The sequence below is a fragment of the Polistes fuscatus genome, unplaced genomic scaffold (genome assembly GCF_010416935.1).
Source record: "Polistes fuscatus isolate 324 unplaced genomic scaffold, CU_Pfus_HIC Scaffold63, whole genome shotgun sequence".
Classification (NCBI taxonomy): Eukaryota; Metazoa; Arthropoda; class Insecta; order Hymenoptera; family Vespidae; genus Polistes; species Polistes fuscatus.
Genome location: NW_025113144.1, coordinates 92,004 through 106,844, shown reverse-complemented (window position 1 = coordinate 106,844; position 14,841 = coordinate 92,004).

Genomic DNA, 14,841 nt, shown 5'->3' with positions numbered 1-14,841 from the left:
TTGTTGATCGCGTGCATGTAACTTTTAACCCTTTCCCTTACGATCGAATTTCCAACTGTGCGGGCTTAAAGCGACACCAGTCGGTCGCGCGTAGGGACATAAACACAAGCGTGGCTCAGCGTTCGAAACTATACTAATCTCAAACTTCCTATGATTTGTATATACACGTGCGCGGTACAATTAACTTTGCAAGATGTTTGATAAATAATTACGGTTAGTTGGTTATTAAACAAAAAAAGACTTATTGTTGCAAATTGAATAATCCATTATTAATAACTGAAGAAACTGAACGTGTCGCGTCTCTGGAATTTCTCTGTGACCTATTATATTCATGTGGGATTGGAAAAAATGTAAGCAAGAAACATGAAGATATGAATATTCGAAAACGATCGTTTCTAAATATATACGTAGTTCGAATAAGTAAAGTTATTTTTCGGTTGGGTAGAGATATAAGAAATATCGTCCTTTATTACACAGTAACAGAGTATAAGGGTAAAGAGGGAAAAGAATCAAGGTAGAGAGTAAGAATATCAGAGTAAGAAAGTGTAAAACTAGAGTTACGAAAAATATTCCTACATTCATATTTGGAACGGCCGCCCAAACAATATTCTGAAATGTTTTGTTTTTTTCGCCCGGTAGACTTACGACGCCTCTGAGGCGTCTTATTCATTTTTGGTCCCAAAACCTTGCGACGCCTCTGAGGTGTCTTATTCGTTTTTGATCCCAAAACCTTGCGACGCCTCTGAGGCGTCTTATTCGTTTTTGGTCCGATAACCATGTGACGCCTCTGAGACGTCTTTGTAAGCTAAAGGGTTAAATTAACTTCTTCATTTACAATAACTGAAGAAAGTGTTTTTAACTACGAAAACATTAACGTACTCATAGAAACGTTGTTAGCTATGACAGAGTGCCAGCACTAAAGTAGCTTGGCCATAGAGTGAGCGGTGAGAGTGGCGGTGCTTGTCGTCGCATAGGATAAAGTAGATATCTGCTTATCGACAGTAGGCTGCCACAACAGAACTGTATCATAACAAAAAAGTAACAAAATGATATTTGAAATGCAAAAAGATAAGTTGTTATTGATAGTCAAATCAGAATTATTATATACATAATTTTTTACTCGCTAAATATCAACAGAAGCAAAAATAATATCGATTCGAAAAAAAGGTTTTGCTTGCTTCTATTGCAGACTGCTTACACGATATTTATTTTGTTATTTCAGCACGGAGCTTAGATAGAAGGAGCACGCACGGCATACGGCATTTGGTATAAAATGTGTCCCCAAAAACAGCATCAAATAACATGTACATATTTTCACCACCAGAGTAGCGCAACGGGCAAGTAAATCTCTGTGACGTCACAAAAAACCGTTGAGTTGTTGCGGTGTATGTAAGCATAAACAAGTATAGCTTACTCTGTGTTATAATATTTTTAACTGCTAAATTTAAAAACTGGTTCGAGGCAGTTGCAGCGCACTCTGTAATGAAACTTTATTTGCTCTACTTTTCGGGGACACTTCTGATACTATACGTTCGTGCTCCTTCTATCTAAGCTCCGTGATTTTAGGTTGATGGTACTAGCAACCATCATGAATATTGGTATTAATTTTCTAGGAAACATTATAGAATTAGGATTTATTCGCTATCTCGTTAAAAAAACTAAAATTATTTGGTTGAATGCCGAAAAATTATCATATTACCTGAAATTACTTTACTTTACTGGCCCATAGAGGGTTAACGTGTTCATAGTACCTAACCTATATTTTTTTCTTATTGTTTAGACTTCTACCTTTCATTTAGTAAAGAAAATCATACCAATTATTTCTTAAGTTTTGTTTTTATCTCAATTTAAAAATAGAAAAACAAGACGTGCACTTCAGACATATTTTATTGTATTATTTCCGAAAAGGCAAGAACGCATCGCAAGCACAAAAGAAGTTATGTGTGAAGCATATGGAAATATCTTGATACTAAAATTAAAAACCGACAAAATAAGAAAATAATAAAAAAATAATTTTGCTTACACATTATTCAGCGCCCGGCGATAGGCAATACGTTCGTACACTCGTGTAATCAGTGACAATCGACTAATAAACGAAGATTTTAGAAGAAATTACCAAGCTTCACCTGGTAATGATACATCTCCAAGTACTGCAAGGCTTAAGAAGACACCTGCGGGCATTGTGGCATTGATGGGCACAGCTACAAAAACTCAACGCATGGAAACAAAAATCCAGTCTGTGTAAATTTTAAGAGAGCAGAAAAACCATGTAACCACTCATCTAGGTCACCGGATAGCCCTGTCTATAAGGTCGCGCTGGCAAATCTTATACAGAGGACTGACTATAGCAACTAAATCAATCAAGCTTAGGTCTCAGAAAGAAATAAGAATAGCGCAAATAAATGCGCAAAACTCTTAATCCGTAGTTGATCAATTTGGGCAATTGATGCATGAACATCGCATAGATATACTAACCCTTCAAGCAACCCTGACGCAACCCTTTTTTTTTTTTTTTTTTTTCGTCAGGGGGAAAAACCTTAAAAGGCCCCTTAGGCCCGGTACCCAAGGGAGTGTCGGATTTCTACCGACTAAAAAACCCACCTGGTGCAATCATTCATTCGCTGGATGGGAGAAGCGGATCAGTGATATAAATCACAATACACACCTACTCTCCCATCCCGATGAGCCTGGCCGGTTTGCCATTCTCTCATCTACATTCATACATCACTCATACCTTTTTTTTTTTTTTTTTTTTTTTGTTTTGTGGCAGTGAGGAATGCATTTACGCAGAGCTTACCATGTCGTTCAAAAAGGTAAGTACTGTGGGACTCTGGCCGAGACCAACTACCCACTAAACCTCACTGCCCACGGCATTATTGCGTGCTGCCGACTTTAGATGGAAGGGTGCACGTTGCCCTATTACCAGTTCGTTCAACCGTGACACAAACAGCTAACCAATGCCAGCTCTTGGTAGCGTTTCACCAGATCTTATTGTAATGCCTGTCATCCTGTTCCATCTGCTCCAGTTCGTGTGGCTGCCACGAATCGCCCTCAGAGTAATAAACCCTAAGAGTTTTCGTGACAGCCCCATTGCCAGCAACCCGTTCGCCGAATTCGCAGACCAAATCCCGCGCCACGAGAGCGTACAAGAGCGAAAATGAATGTCGGATGGTCGGACATTGTACTTTTTGCCGATTTCAGACCTCAGGTCCTGATTATCGGCGTAGTACGCGCACTTTCTCTCGTGTGAACAGTTTAAGGCCGTCGCTCCACTGACTACCTGTGCATCAATTACACTGACGACACCATTTCTTGTAGCCACGAGGTCAGGTTTTCTGACCCCCCGACTTGTGCGGATCCTCGGCTCCAACTCAACGCCCCACCCTTGGTCACGAAGTCCGGACTCGGACTTTAGCACTGCGCCAATCGCGTTGTGTCTCATTATCCGGCCGCCGTGGGTACGATGGCACGACTGGATAACGTGGGCTGCTGTTTCAGTTGCCTGACAGCCAGCACGACACGATATATCCGAGCCGATTCTCCGTACACCACGAGATGTTCGTATTTTCGTGGCCAAGGCGTTGATCCGGACATGATGGTACTGGACAAAGTCCCGTCCGGTCAACGCCATCCCCCATTGTACCCAAGAGCTGGATGCCGCGACTTTTGCGCTTTCACGCAACTCGCGTCCATCCACGGACTTATGGAGGGCCTCAGACCACTATCTGTCGACATCCTGTTTACTGCCCAGAGCCTCACCGTTGTTTTTGGTGAGCGCACGACTAGCCCATCTAACTCGGTGCTGTACCCAAGCTTCGTCGTGCGCGGCTCTCCGCAGGTGATGTCGACTGTGCAACCGTCCAGTCGTTCAATAATACGGCATGGCACTGCTGTTTCAAATGATGGTAGGCCAAGACCCCCTTCACGCGTTGGTGCGTGAAAATATGCATTGGGCACGTCAGGAGGAAGGCGGAGCCATTTTCGAGCAGAGGACGCACCTGCCGATCCAAAGACTTCAACGTTCCAAGGGTAGTGCCTGCTAGTACGAGTCGGTATAACCGAGCAGAAGAAAAGATCTCATAATATAAAGCCGCTGTTGCGGCTTAAGTGGGGCTTTTGTTATTCTCTGTAACTCGACGTCAGTGTCCCGCCGACTTTTTTCGGCCCATTGGTCTAAAGTCCACCCCCAGGTACCGCCACTCTTGCGAGGGCGATAGCTGTGCAATCTTTGCACTTTTGAGTTCGAATTGGGGGTTCGTTAAGACCTTAGACTTCTTGGCTTTGCCGGACGGAACCACTGAGAGGGCCGAGCACTTTGACGTATTGAACTACAGCCCCACTCCTTCTGCTCTCCTCTCGATCGTCTTCACCAGCACTCCCATGCCTTGAATCGTGATGCAACAAGAATCGTATCGTCAGCGTACAGCAAGGTGTTGATGCGTGTGCCACCCAGGTCGTATCCAACATCTGATGGTAAAGGGCGAATGACTTTGTCCAGGACTAGACAGAAGATAAGGGTCGACAGCGGGTCGCCTTGGCGAACACCCCTGCCGACGTGTATCGGCTCTGACCGTGAGCCCCCGACTTCTAGGTACGTTTTGCTACGCGAGTAGGTACTGCTTATATATTTGATCATGCCCTCAGGCAAATTACTCTCCCTAAGCACTGCGTAATAGCCTCGTGACTCACGCTATCAAATGCTTTTGCGCAGTCCAGGGAGACTATATGTAGCTCCCTGAGCCTGCGTTTGGCATCGTCTAGCAATGAGGCGAGGACTGCTATGTTCTCCGTGCATCCGTCATCCAGACAACGCTGCCTGACGTCAATCAAGTCAGCGCTGCGGAGGCGGATGGCGAGAATTTTATGCATCTGCCGTACAATGACAGATGCAATGCTGATCGGGCGGAAGTCAGCTGCATTCTTGGCTTCGTGCTTTTTCGGGAGGAAAATTGTCCTACTCGCTAACATCTCTGTCGGAAGCCTCCTCTTGCCATTATGATGTTGTACAAGAGGGTACGGACTATTACCGGCACACTACGCCATTGTCTAGCCGAGACACCGGTCGATACCAACTGCGGAATTAAGTGGAACATTGTTCGTTCAACTTCCACTTGAGACGGGGCGCCAAAGACCCTGTGGACGAGAGCTGGAGGGAACACACTCGGGAGCCACGCGTTGATCGACTCTGCTACATCGACGCCATTAATAAGTTGCCGGGCAATTCTTACCAATATTTCAGTATTAAACCGGCAGCTTCGTCGATCTTTGAGATAAGATGTTCAATCTCATCTCGATCTCGTTTCGTGGACTCTCTTGCGTGTTTACGTTTTTCCACGGTTCCCGGGAAGCCTGGACCGGTCCTCCGACAAACCTTGACTCAGTCGAGCACTGGCGTTGCCGCCACCACTACCCACGTCGTCCGGACTTTTGACAGCCCGGAGTTCCTGAATAGCAGCAGCGACAAGATGTTTATAGTCCGCTCAACGCCTCACACTCTTGATAGAATCAAGAGTGCGGTCGCCTAGCCCTTGAGAAAGAATAAATTCATTTATGAATTTAACTTTACTCAAGACGCCTTGGGCCTCCACACGAGCCAGAAGTCTTAGTTCCTCCGGTGACCACTGCTTTTTTTCCCTCTCGACGGAAATGGCAGCATTTGCTACCTCTAGGTCCGGACTTTTGACAGCCCGGAGTTCCTGAATAGCAGCAAGACAAGATGTTTATAGTCCGCTCAACGCCTCACACTCTTGATAAATCAAGAGTGCGGTCGCAGCCCTTGAGAAAGAATAAATTCATTTATGAATTTAACTTTACTCAAGACGCCCTTGGGCCTCCACACGAGCCAGAAGTCTTAGTTCCTCCGGTGACCACTGCTTTTTTTTCCCTCTCGACGGAAATGGCAGCATTTGCTACCTCTAGGTAGGCCCCGCCTCATATGCACACCCAAGCCTCGCTTCGTTGCAAACGACGGTGGGACATTCTTGGCATTGATGCACGTCATCAGTGTTGTTCAGTGTACTGCTTCCTGCAATGTATTTGGAACAGGATTGGCATTATTGCTAGCATTCGCTGTTTGTGTCGAATCCATGGGTCCAGCAGTCCGAGCCGGGTTACCCGCTGCTGGAAATATACTTTTCTTGTACTTTTCGAGCCCATAGAAAAAGGCTATGCCGGGTTGGCAGCCCAACATAGCCTGGAGGAGGACCTCCTGTCTCTCCCTCGTTCAACACTCGCCACACCCTCAGGCAGGGAGAGACCTGGGTTATTCACCCGTGGCGAGCGACGCAGAGGCAGCTGTTAGTTTCTCCTCCTCAGGAGGATACTACCTAGCGGGAACCACGAAGAGATCGCTGCTTGCTAAACTATGACTCTCACTAATTCGTAATAAGTAACTTACCTACTCCAACTCTTAAAGAGTCATAGTTACTCCCGCCAACTAAACTAAACTAAACTACTGCGCCTTAACGGTCTACCGGAGGCGCAACTTATGCTACTAACTTATATATATACATACACTCGACCATCCATCCCAAGATGCACTGGCCGAGTTCACACATCCCATGCATCCGCATGCAAATTCGTCTTCTTAGGGGGAAGCGACGCACTAGACCAGGCCAGGCGCCGCCAAAGCTGCCCGGAGCCTCGCCCGGGAGGCCGCCTAGGAGCTAATCTATTTTGCGGCCTCGCATTGACTCTTCTCCTAGTGAGAAATTGCTATTCTCTCTCTCTTTCAGCGTCTTCCTTGGCCTTCATTACTAGTCCTGAAAAGGACTGGAATGCAGCCCACGCCCCCGGGGTATCCAGGGACAACCTGACTATCCCGGGGAGGGTGAGCTCCACCCCCCCCACCTCCCTGACCAAAGAAGCCCTAGCATCCGTCCACGCCGGGCACTCGATCAAGGTGTGTTCCGCGTCATCCCTATCCGCGCCGCAGTGGTAGCACCGCGGGGAGTCTGTCTTCCTAATACCATGTAGGTAGGCGGGAAAGCAGCCATGGCCAGTAATCAGCTGAGTGGTGTGGAAGGTCGTTTCCAAAGAAAACGGCCTTCCAACCCACTCCTCCAACCTGGAAGCGATGGCTGGTTTTACGCGCACCCCCGTCGCTCCGATTGTACCCACGAGACCCAATTCTTCTTCCTTCCATGCCGAAAATGCCTTCCTCTTTGCAATGGCACCCAGCACGGCCCTCGTGCTAGGGGAAACGGGATCCTCCGCTTCCCTGACCGCTGCGTAGACATCCGCCAGCTGCGGTGCCAGATGGTCAAGGGGATTGATCCCCGCGACCATCATTGCCGCATGGAAGGAAACCGTCCTATAGGCGCAACACACCCTGATTGCTACCCTTCTCTGCAAGGCCCGAACAGCCCGCCTGAGCCTCTGATCTTCCACAACAGCGCGCCACCACACCGAAGCCCCATAGAGGAGCACGGAGTGGATCACGCTGCTGTAGAGTCGCCGCTTCTTCTCCCTCGGCCCATGGAGGTTCAGAAGGATCCTCCCAATAGACCGAAGGATTCCCTGCACATTCGGGATTTAGGCCTCGAAGTGGGGCCAAAACGTCATGCCTGAATCTAATACTATGCCCAGGTATTTAACACTGGGCTTCACTGCAATACAAACCCCCCTGAGTCTGATCACAGGGGGGGGAGAACAATCCTGCGTCTGCGGAAGGCAGAGGCAGAGAAGGCCATTGCCTCCGTTTTCTGCGGCGCCACTTTAAGGCCCAAACTCTCGATCTCATTCACAAGGACCTCTAGGTCCCTTTCACTCGCAAACAACGCACTAGAAAGGTCCCACCCCGCTGAAAGGAGGGCTGTGTCGTCTGCGTAGCAAACCACACGAGACCCTTCCGGCAGCGGGACTCGGAGGACCCGATCGTAGGCGATGTTCCAAAGTGTGGGGCCCAGGACGGAGCCCTGTGGGACCCCACACGTCACTCTTATATTATAAACGTTGCCCTGCCTTCCGATGAAGGACAGGAGCCGGTCGCGAAAATAGTCTTTAACAATGCTTATAAAGTAGGTGGAGAAGCAACTTCCCTCCATTGCCTCTATCACAATCTCCCAGGGGAGCGAGTTGAACGCGTTAGCGACGTCCAAAGACACTAGGACGCCAGCCCGTCCACCACTCGCGCACTCCTTTATATAGTCCTTCACCTCCCTGATGGCTCCGAGGGTAGAGTAACCCACCCGGAAGCCATGTTGACGCGGAGAAAGAACACTTCTTAGTTCTAAGAACTCGCTTACCCTGGAGACAACAACTCTCACGAAGAGCTTCCCCACCTCGTCCAGCAAGCATATTGGCCTGTACGAGCTAAGCGTGTCGTCGCAGTCATACCTTTTTTGGAGAAGTACCATCTTGGCCCTCTTCCACTCCCGTGGGAAGACTCCCCTTCTCAAAAGTATGGTGAAACACCTCGCCAGGCCTCGACCACAGTGGATGGCTGCCTTTTTGACTACCAGGCCAGGAATCCCATCAGGACCCGGTGCCCTCCCGAGACCAATCCTTAGGGCTGCCTTGCGCACTTCCTCGACTGTGACGACGATCCCGTCCGGGTCTCCCGCGTTGACATTTAAGGCAACTGGTCGCCCGCCCCCCGGAAACAACGCCGCCACAATCCTCACTAAGAGAGAAGGATCCAGTGCCGCAGCAAGTGGGGGGGGGGACACCGCGAGCTCTCAACTTGTTCATTACAAGCTTATAAGGTCTCTCCCAGGGATCTTCCTCGATGGTAGTGAGGAAGTCCCTCCAGGCCGAAGCCTTGGCCCTTCTGATGGCACGGATCAGACTCCTCCTCGTTTCCCTCCTGTCCTCTAAACTCGCCCTAATCCTGGCTGGATCACCACAACGCCTGGCCCTCAGGTAGCGCCTCCTTGCCGCCGTAGCCGCCCCCCGTAGGGCCGCAATTTCCCGCGACCACCACGGCACCGCACGTCTCCAGTTCACAGTAGTTCTCGCCCTTGGCATGGATATGTCACACGCACTCAAGAGGGTATTATTCGTCCACTCAGCTAAATCCTCCCCACTGGCACCATTGTCCCGTGTCCAGTCCCCGGAGACGAGGGCTGCGGCGAGCCTATCCTCGTCTACAGCCCTCGTATCCCACTTAGGGAAGATTCTGTCCCTGGAGCGAAGGCTTCGGAAGCCTGTAGCCTCGTGCCTATACTTAAATATTTTTTTTTTTTTTTTTTTTTTATTCATTACAGAACATACAATCAATTCTCGACGAAAATTATAAGTACTTTAGGCTGGCGTGATGTAATAATATGAAATGTAAATAAATAAGATATACAATGGTGAGTGTAGATATAATACATTAGACTCAAATAATATTACGATGTGTTCGAGAAATTACTAGTTTAGAGAGAGATGCGCGAAGAGAAGATCGGAGAGTACTAAGAAAAAGGATAAGAGACGGACGAGATAGGCAAGTGGACTGTATTATGTTAATTTCTGGTAGAGTTTGTATGTAACGAGATTTATTAAAAATTTGTGAACAAGAGAAATAGAGATAACAAAATTATAATATGATTTAATAAATAGTAATGTATAGACTATGCCACGTGTACCGGATATCACGTTACGTGTGCCGGAAGTACGTAGTACGTGAAGTCGTTAGAAATGTAATAAATTTAATATGAGAATAGATAGAAATGAATGAAACGAGTAATACAAGAATGAGAGGTCAGAGGTTAATAGATTACCTGATATGTCGTTAATGAAAGATAGTGTAAAGAGATGATCAGTGAGAAAGACCCAACACAAGGCTAGCCTCGATGAGAAAAAAGAAAAAGAGTTAGATGAGATGGAACGATGAGAGATGGAACGGTGAGAGATGGAACGGTGAGAGATGAGAAGAAAGCGAGATGTAGTCTAGGAGATGATGCACAATTCTTTTTGATTTCGAAATGTACGTCCGCACAGATTAACTTATTAAACGATTCTAACTGGACCACGCCACTTTTCGGTTCGAGTAGAGGAACAGAGCGGTAGAGAGAAAAAGACGATACACCAATTAGCGCGTTCCACGCTAGGAAGAGAGAACAACGAAACCAATAGGAGAATAACACGCAGAGGATGACGCCACAAGGGACCAATTATCTATTTACACGTTATGTGGCGTGATCCCTTGATCAATAAGAACAATCGATATGTCTTCTTCTCGATGATAACAGACGGCGTCTTAATCATGCTATCCGAGAGGTGCTGTCATCTAATTTGAGAGGCGCAATTTTCGAACACGATGTTTTAAATCATTCAAATCTTGTTTTAAGGTCAGAAGGGTAGAACCTTTTTAGTCTTCGTATTAGTTCATTTGTTTCCAGTAAATTTTTTGCTAAAGGGTTGGGATGTTTGGCTAAACGGGAGTTGTAGCGTTCACTGAAGCTAACAATTTCTTCTTTTATTGTAGATATTCTTAAATCTTGATGAATTCTTTCGTTTGTAACGTACTATGGGGCATTGCAGATGTTTCGTAGAGTTTTTGATTGGAACCTCTGTAAAATCTCTATATTGGAGTTACTCGCAGTTCCCCATAGTTGGATTCCGTAAGTCTATATGGGTTTTAGAATAGCTTTATAGATAGCAAGTTTTTTTTCCAAATCTAACTTAGACGATCTACCAAACAGCCAATAAATTTTTCTTACTCGTTATTTGAGGTGCTTTACTTTGGTTTGTATATGTTGCTTCCATGTCAGCCTTTTGTCTAGGATAATACCTAAATATTTGATCGAGTCTCTAACAGAAATATTTACCACATTGATGACCACAGAGGGACACGTGCCTCAGCGCAATGTGAAGGTTATATGAGCTGATTTACTTTCGTTGATATTGATTCGCCATTTCTGACACCATTTTTCTAGTAAGTGCAGATGACGTTGGAGAATATCAGTCGCGTTTTGTGGATCACTCTCAGATGCTAGCAGAGCTGTATCGTCTGCAAATGCAGCAGTAGTTATCCCTTCTGAGGTAGGTAGATCTGCCGTGTAAATTGTGTACAGTATGGGCCCAAGTACGCTGCCTTGTAGAACACTGGACAAGATTGGATAAGCTGAAGTGAATTGGTTTTGATATTTAACCATGAATTTTCTATCTGTAAGGTAGGATATAAGGATCAGGAAAAAAGGATATGGAAATATTTTCTTAAGTTTATAAAGTAGTCCGGTGTGCCAGACTTTGTCGAAAGCTTGCCTTATGTCCAGGAATACTGCGGAGCAGTATTTTTTCTTTTCAAGATCTTGCGATAGTTGACGAGTTATTCTATGGACCTGTTCAATTGTTGAATGGTATTTCCGAAACATGAACTGATGGTCAGGAAGAGTAGGGAAATCCAAGACATTTAGTAGGCGATTAGTGAACATTTTTTCAAATAGCTTAGACAAAGAGGATAAGAGACTGATTGGTATGTATGACGTAACGTCGTGAGATGGTTTACCTGGCTTGTGAATGAGTGTAATCACTGCTACTTTCCATGAAGTAGGATAGTAGCCTAGGCGTAAAATGGCGTTGAATAGTGAGGTAATATACGCTATTCCTTTTTTTGGTAATTCTTTGATCATCTTTCCGTTGATTAAGTCGAGGCCAGGTGCTTTTTTCGGATTGACGTGTGATGCAATTGTTGTTTTGACTTCCATTGAGGTAAACGGTTTTATTTATGGAGATAATTGGAAAGGTGAGTGCATAAATGTCCAGACGTCTTCATCTTCTGCAGGTACTGAAGGTGAAGATGGTTTGAATACATCTGCCAGGTAGGAGGCGAAGAGATTGACTTTATCTATTGGTTTTCTTGCCCATTCACCCTGGGACTGACGGATAGGTGGAATGTCTTGAATTGGGCGAATAAAACGCCTTGTTGCTTTCCAAAGTGAATAGTTAGAGTCTGCAGTAGGAGTTAAGTTCTAAAGGTAACTTTGAAGACCTTCATTTTTAAAGTTCTGCAGTATTTTTTTTAACACTTTGGTAGCTTTATTAAGTTTACGTTTGTCCTCAGGAGATCTACTATTGTGCCAATTTCTACGCAACTTACGTTTTTTTACAATTTTATTTAAAATATACTTAAATATAACATACAAATAATCCGAAAGGGACTCAGCCTCATCCACCCTCCAGTCCGATAAGCGGACACTAGCTGCCGGAGATCCCCACGTAAGGTCTACAACGCTCGACCCTTGCGGCCGAACGCACGTGGGGTGGCCAACCTGGTTACCCAGGCTTAGGTTCAACCTATTGGCCCACATACAGAGCAACTCACCCCTTGCTTCTGCCTTCCGGATCCCATCTAGGGAATCAGGCATTAAAGTCCCCGGCAACCAGCGCTGGAAGAGCGGGAAATCCCCACTTAGTCCCATCCGACCATATATCCACACGTATGCAGTACCCACAATCGGACCGGGTGCCGACAAAAGTCAGCCTAAGGCCGAACCATTGGGATAACTCCTGACAACAACATTACAACCTCTGTTTAATGCATATTTACTATGCATCCGGACCGCCTACGGAGAAGTAGGGTTACCGTCTCGTTCGAAAGTTAACCAAGTCAATGTTACGGATTATGACCTGGGTAATAATGCACCCAGATCGTTACTTAACATCCGCTTTCGATTTGCTACTATTCCTCACTCAATTTCTCAGCATAAATATATCAACATTATTCTGATCCAGCATTGACGCTTTGCTCGTTCCCTCAGTCGACCACACTGAGGGAACATAACTACTTCCTCCTTAAGAGAGTAACAGTTAATCCATTCATGCTCGTCACTAATTAGATGACGAGGCATTTGGCTATTTTTTTTTTTTTTTTTTTTTTTTTTTTTTTTTTTTTTAGGATGGGGAAAATGCGTTACGCACACCTGCAGCTGTTGTTACAGGTAGTGTCGGGCTGATCAGATTTCTCTAACCTTACCGACTAAAAACCCCATCGCACGTTATGCCTGAGATGGCAGGCAGCACCATAGTCGACCGGTAGTTACATGAGCGCTACCCGATCCCAGATCTTGGGAGGCATCCCCTCCGTCCAGCGGTTGATCTGCTGAAGGTATTGTAGCACGCCATCCCGCCAATTAGGACACGAGATGACAAAACTTTCAGCTCTGACCTCCTGAGGATGTTCGTTCGAAGGAGGTCCTCAGCGCTTGCACGGCTCCATAATCCACGACACGAAAGGGTGATCGATCTGAATAACACATCTCTCACGCCATATCGAGCCTGGATCTCTGCCTTAAGGCCAGCGTACTTTTCCACCTTCCCCGCGTGTGCCACTGCCAAGTTGCTCTGTTCCCCTACAATCTGAGCATCGGCCAGGATGGCACCAGACCCCCTTACTGCGATCAGGTCTGGCTTCCTGAGACTCGCAGTCGTTCTAAAGTGCGGTTCTTCATCCACATTGTCGTATTTTTTCGTCATCGCACGTTTAATGTATGCGACGACAGCATTGTGCCGGGACACTCGTGCCCCATGCGTTCGGTGGCACGTTTGCAAAATGTAGTTTAATGTTTCTGTCTCGTTACAGCCAGCCCTGCAGAGTCTACTGCCAATCCTGCCACGGCTACTCCTTGATTTAGTAGGAAGAGCATTTATTCTTAACTTGGCAGAGTTGATGTAATCCCGACCAGAGAGAAATCGGTTTCCATCAATGACCCACTGATGTTGTTGCGGGACATCATTCGAGCTCGCCAGTGATTTACCATCAACTGATGAGTGCAGAAGTAAACCCTAACGCCGCGCAATCTTGGACTTAGAGTCCAAGATCGAAGGACCGTCTCTCAGACGTCGTTCGACTAAGCCCACCTCACAAGAAATGAAGGTAGACGGGCACTGTCCCCCGATGACCAGGTCCCGCAAGCGCTTCATCCTATGAAGCGGCATTAGCCATCGTAAAGATGGAATAGAGAGACCGCCGTCCTTCGCGCTGGCGTGGAAGTAAGCCTTTGGCACATCATGAGGCAGTGCGAGCCATTTCCTCACTGCCCCTCGCACCAGAATGTCACACTTCTTAAGGGTGCTAAGAAGCGTGCCTCCGAGAGTTAGGAGATGGTATAACCCCGGAAGCACGTGACATCTGAGTGCGAACAACCGTTGTTGTGGTTTGAGTGGCGCCTTTGTCAGCTTACTTATTGCAGCCATTAGTTGGTGTTCTGGTCTGCACAATGAGCGTCCCTCAGGCGTAAAGGGAACGCCCAAATACTTCCACTCATCCGATCTTTTTAATGCGGGCAAAGTTCTGCCAGCTGCCTGGAAGCGTATACCGCCGTCTACCACAGACTTCTTAACGTGCGGGACATTGCGGATCGAGATTGTGAAGGATTTGTTGCGTTAATGTTCAATCCGCACTGCGATAGATAGCCAACAGCATGGTCGAGTGTCTGTTGGAGTCCTTGAGCGGTCGAGGCGACGAAAATAATATCGTCCGCAAAGGCCAAACCATTGTAGTGGTGAGAGCCTAGCTCGACACCGACATGCGCCGGCATCTCTCGCAGCATTCCATCCATGACGATGTTAAATAACATGGGAGATAGCGGGTCTCCTTGCTTAACTCCGCACGTCGGATGGATCCTTCCAGATGACTCGCCTTCACAAACTAGAGAGGTGGAGCTGTTTTCATATACATGTTTTATGTATGCCACCATAGGCTGCGGTACTCTATGAGTACGCAGTGATTCGAAAATAGTTTTATGAGAGACCGAGTCAAAAGCTTTTGCAATGTCCAAAGAAGTCAGATACAACGGCTTAAAGTTGCATCTGTGGTATCGGAGGAGCACGTCCAGGCTAAAAATATTCTCCGCGCATCCATCGACAGGAAGGAAGGCTCTTTGCTTTCGATCCAGAGGAACAGTACGTACAAGG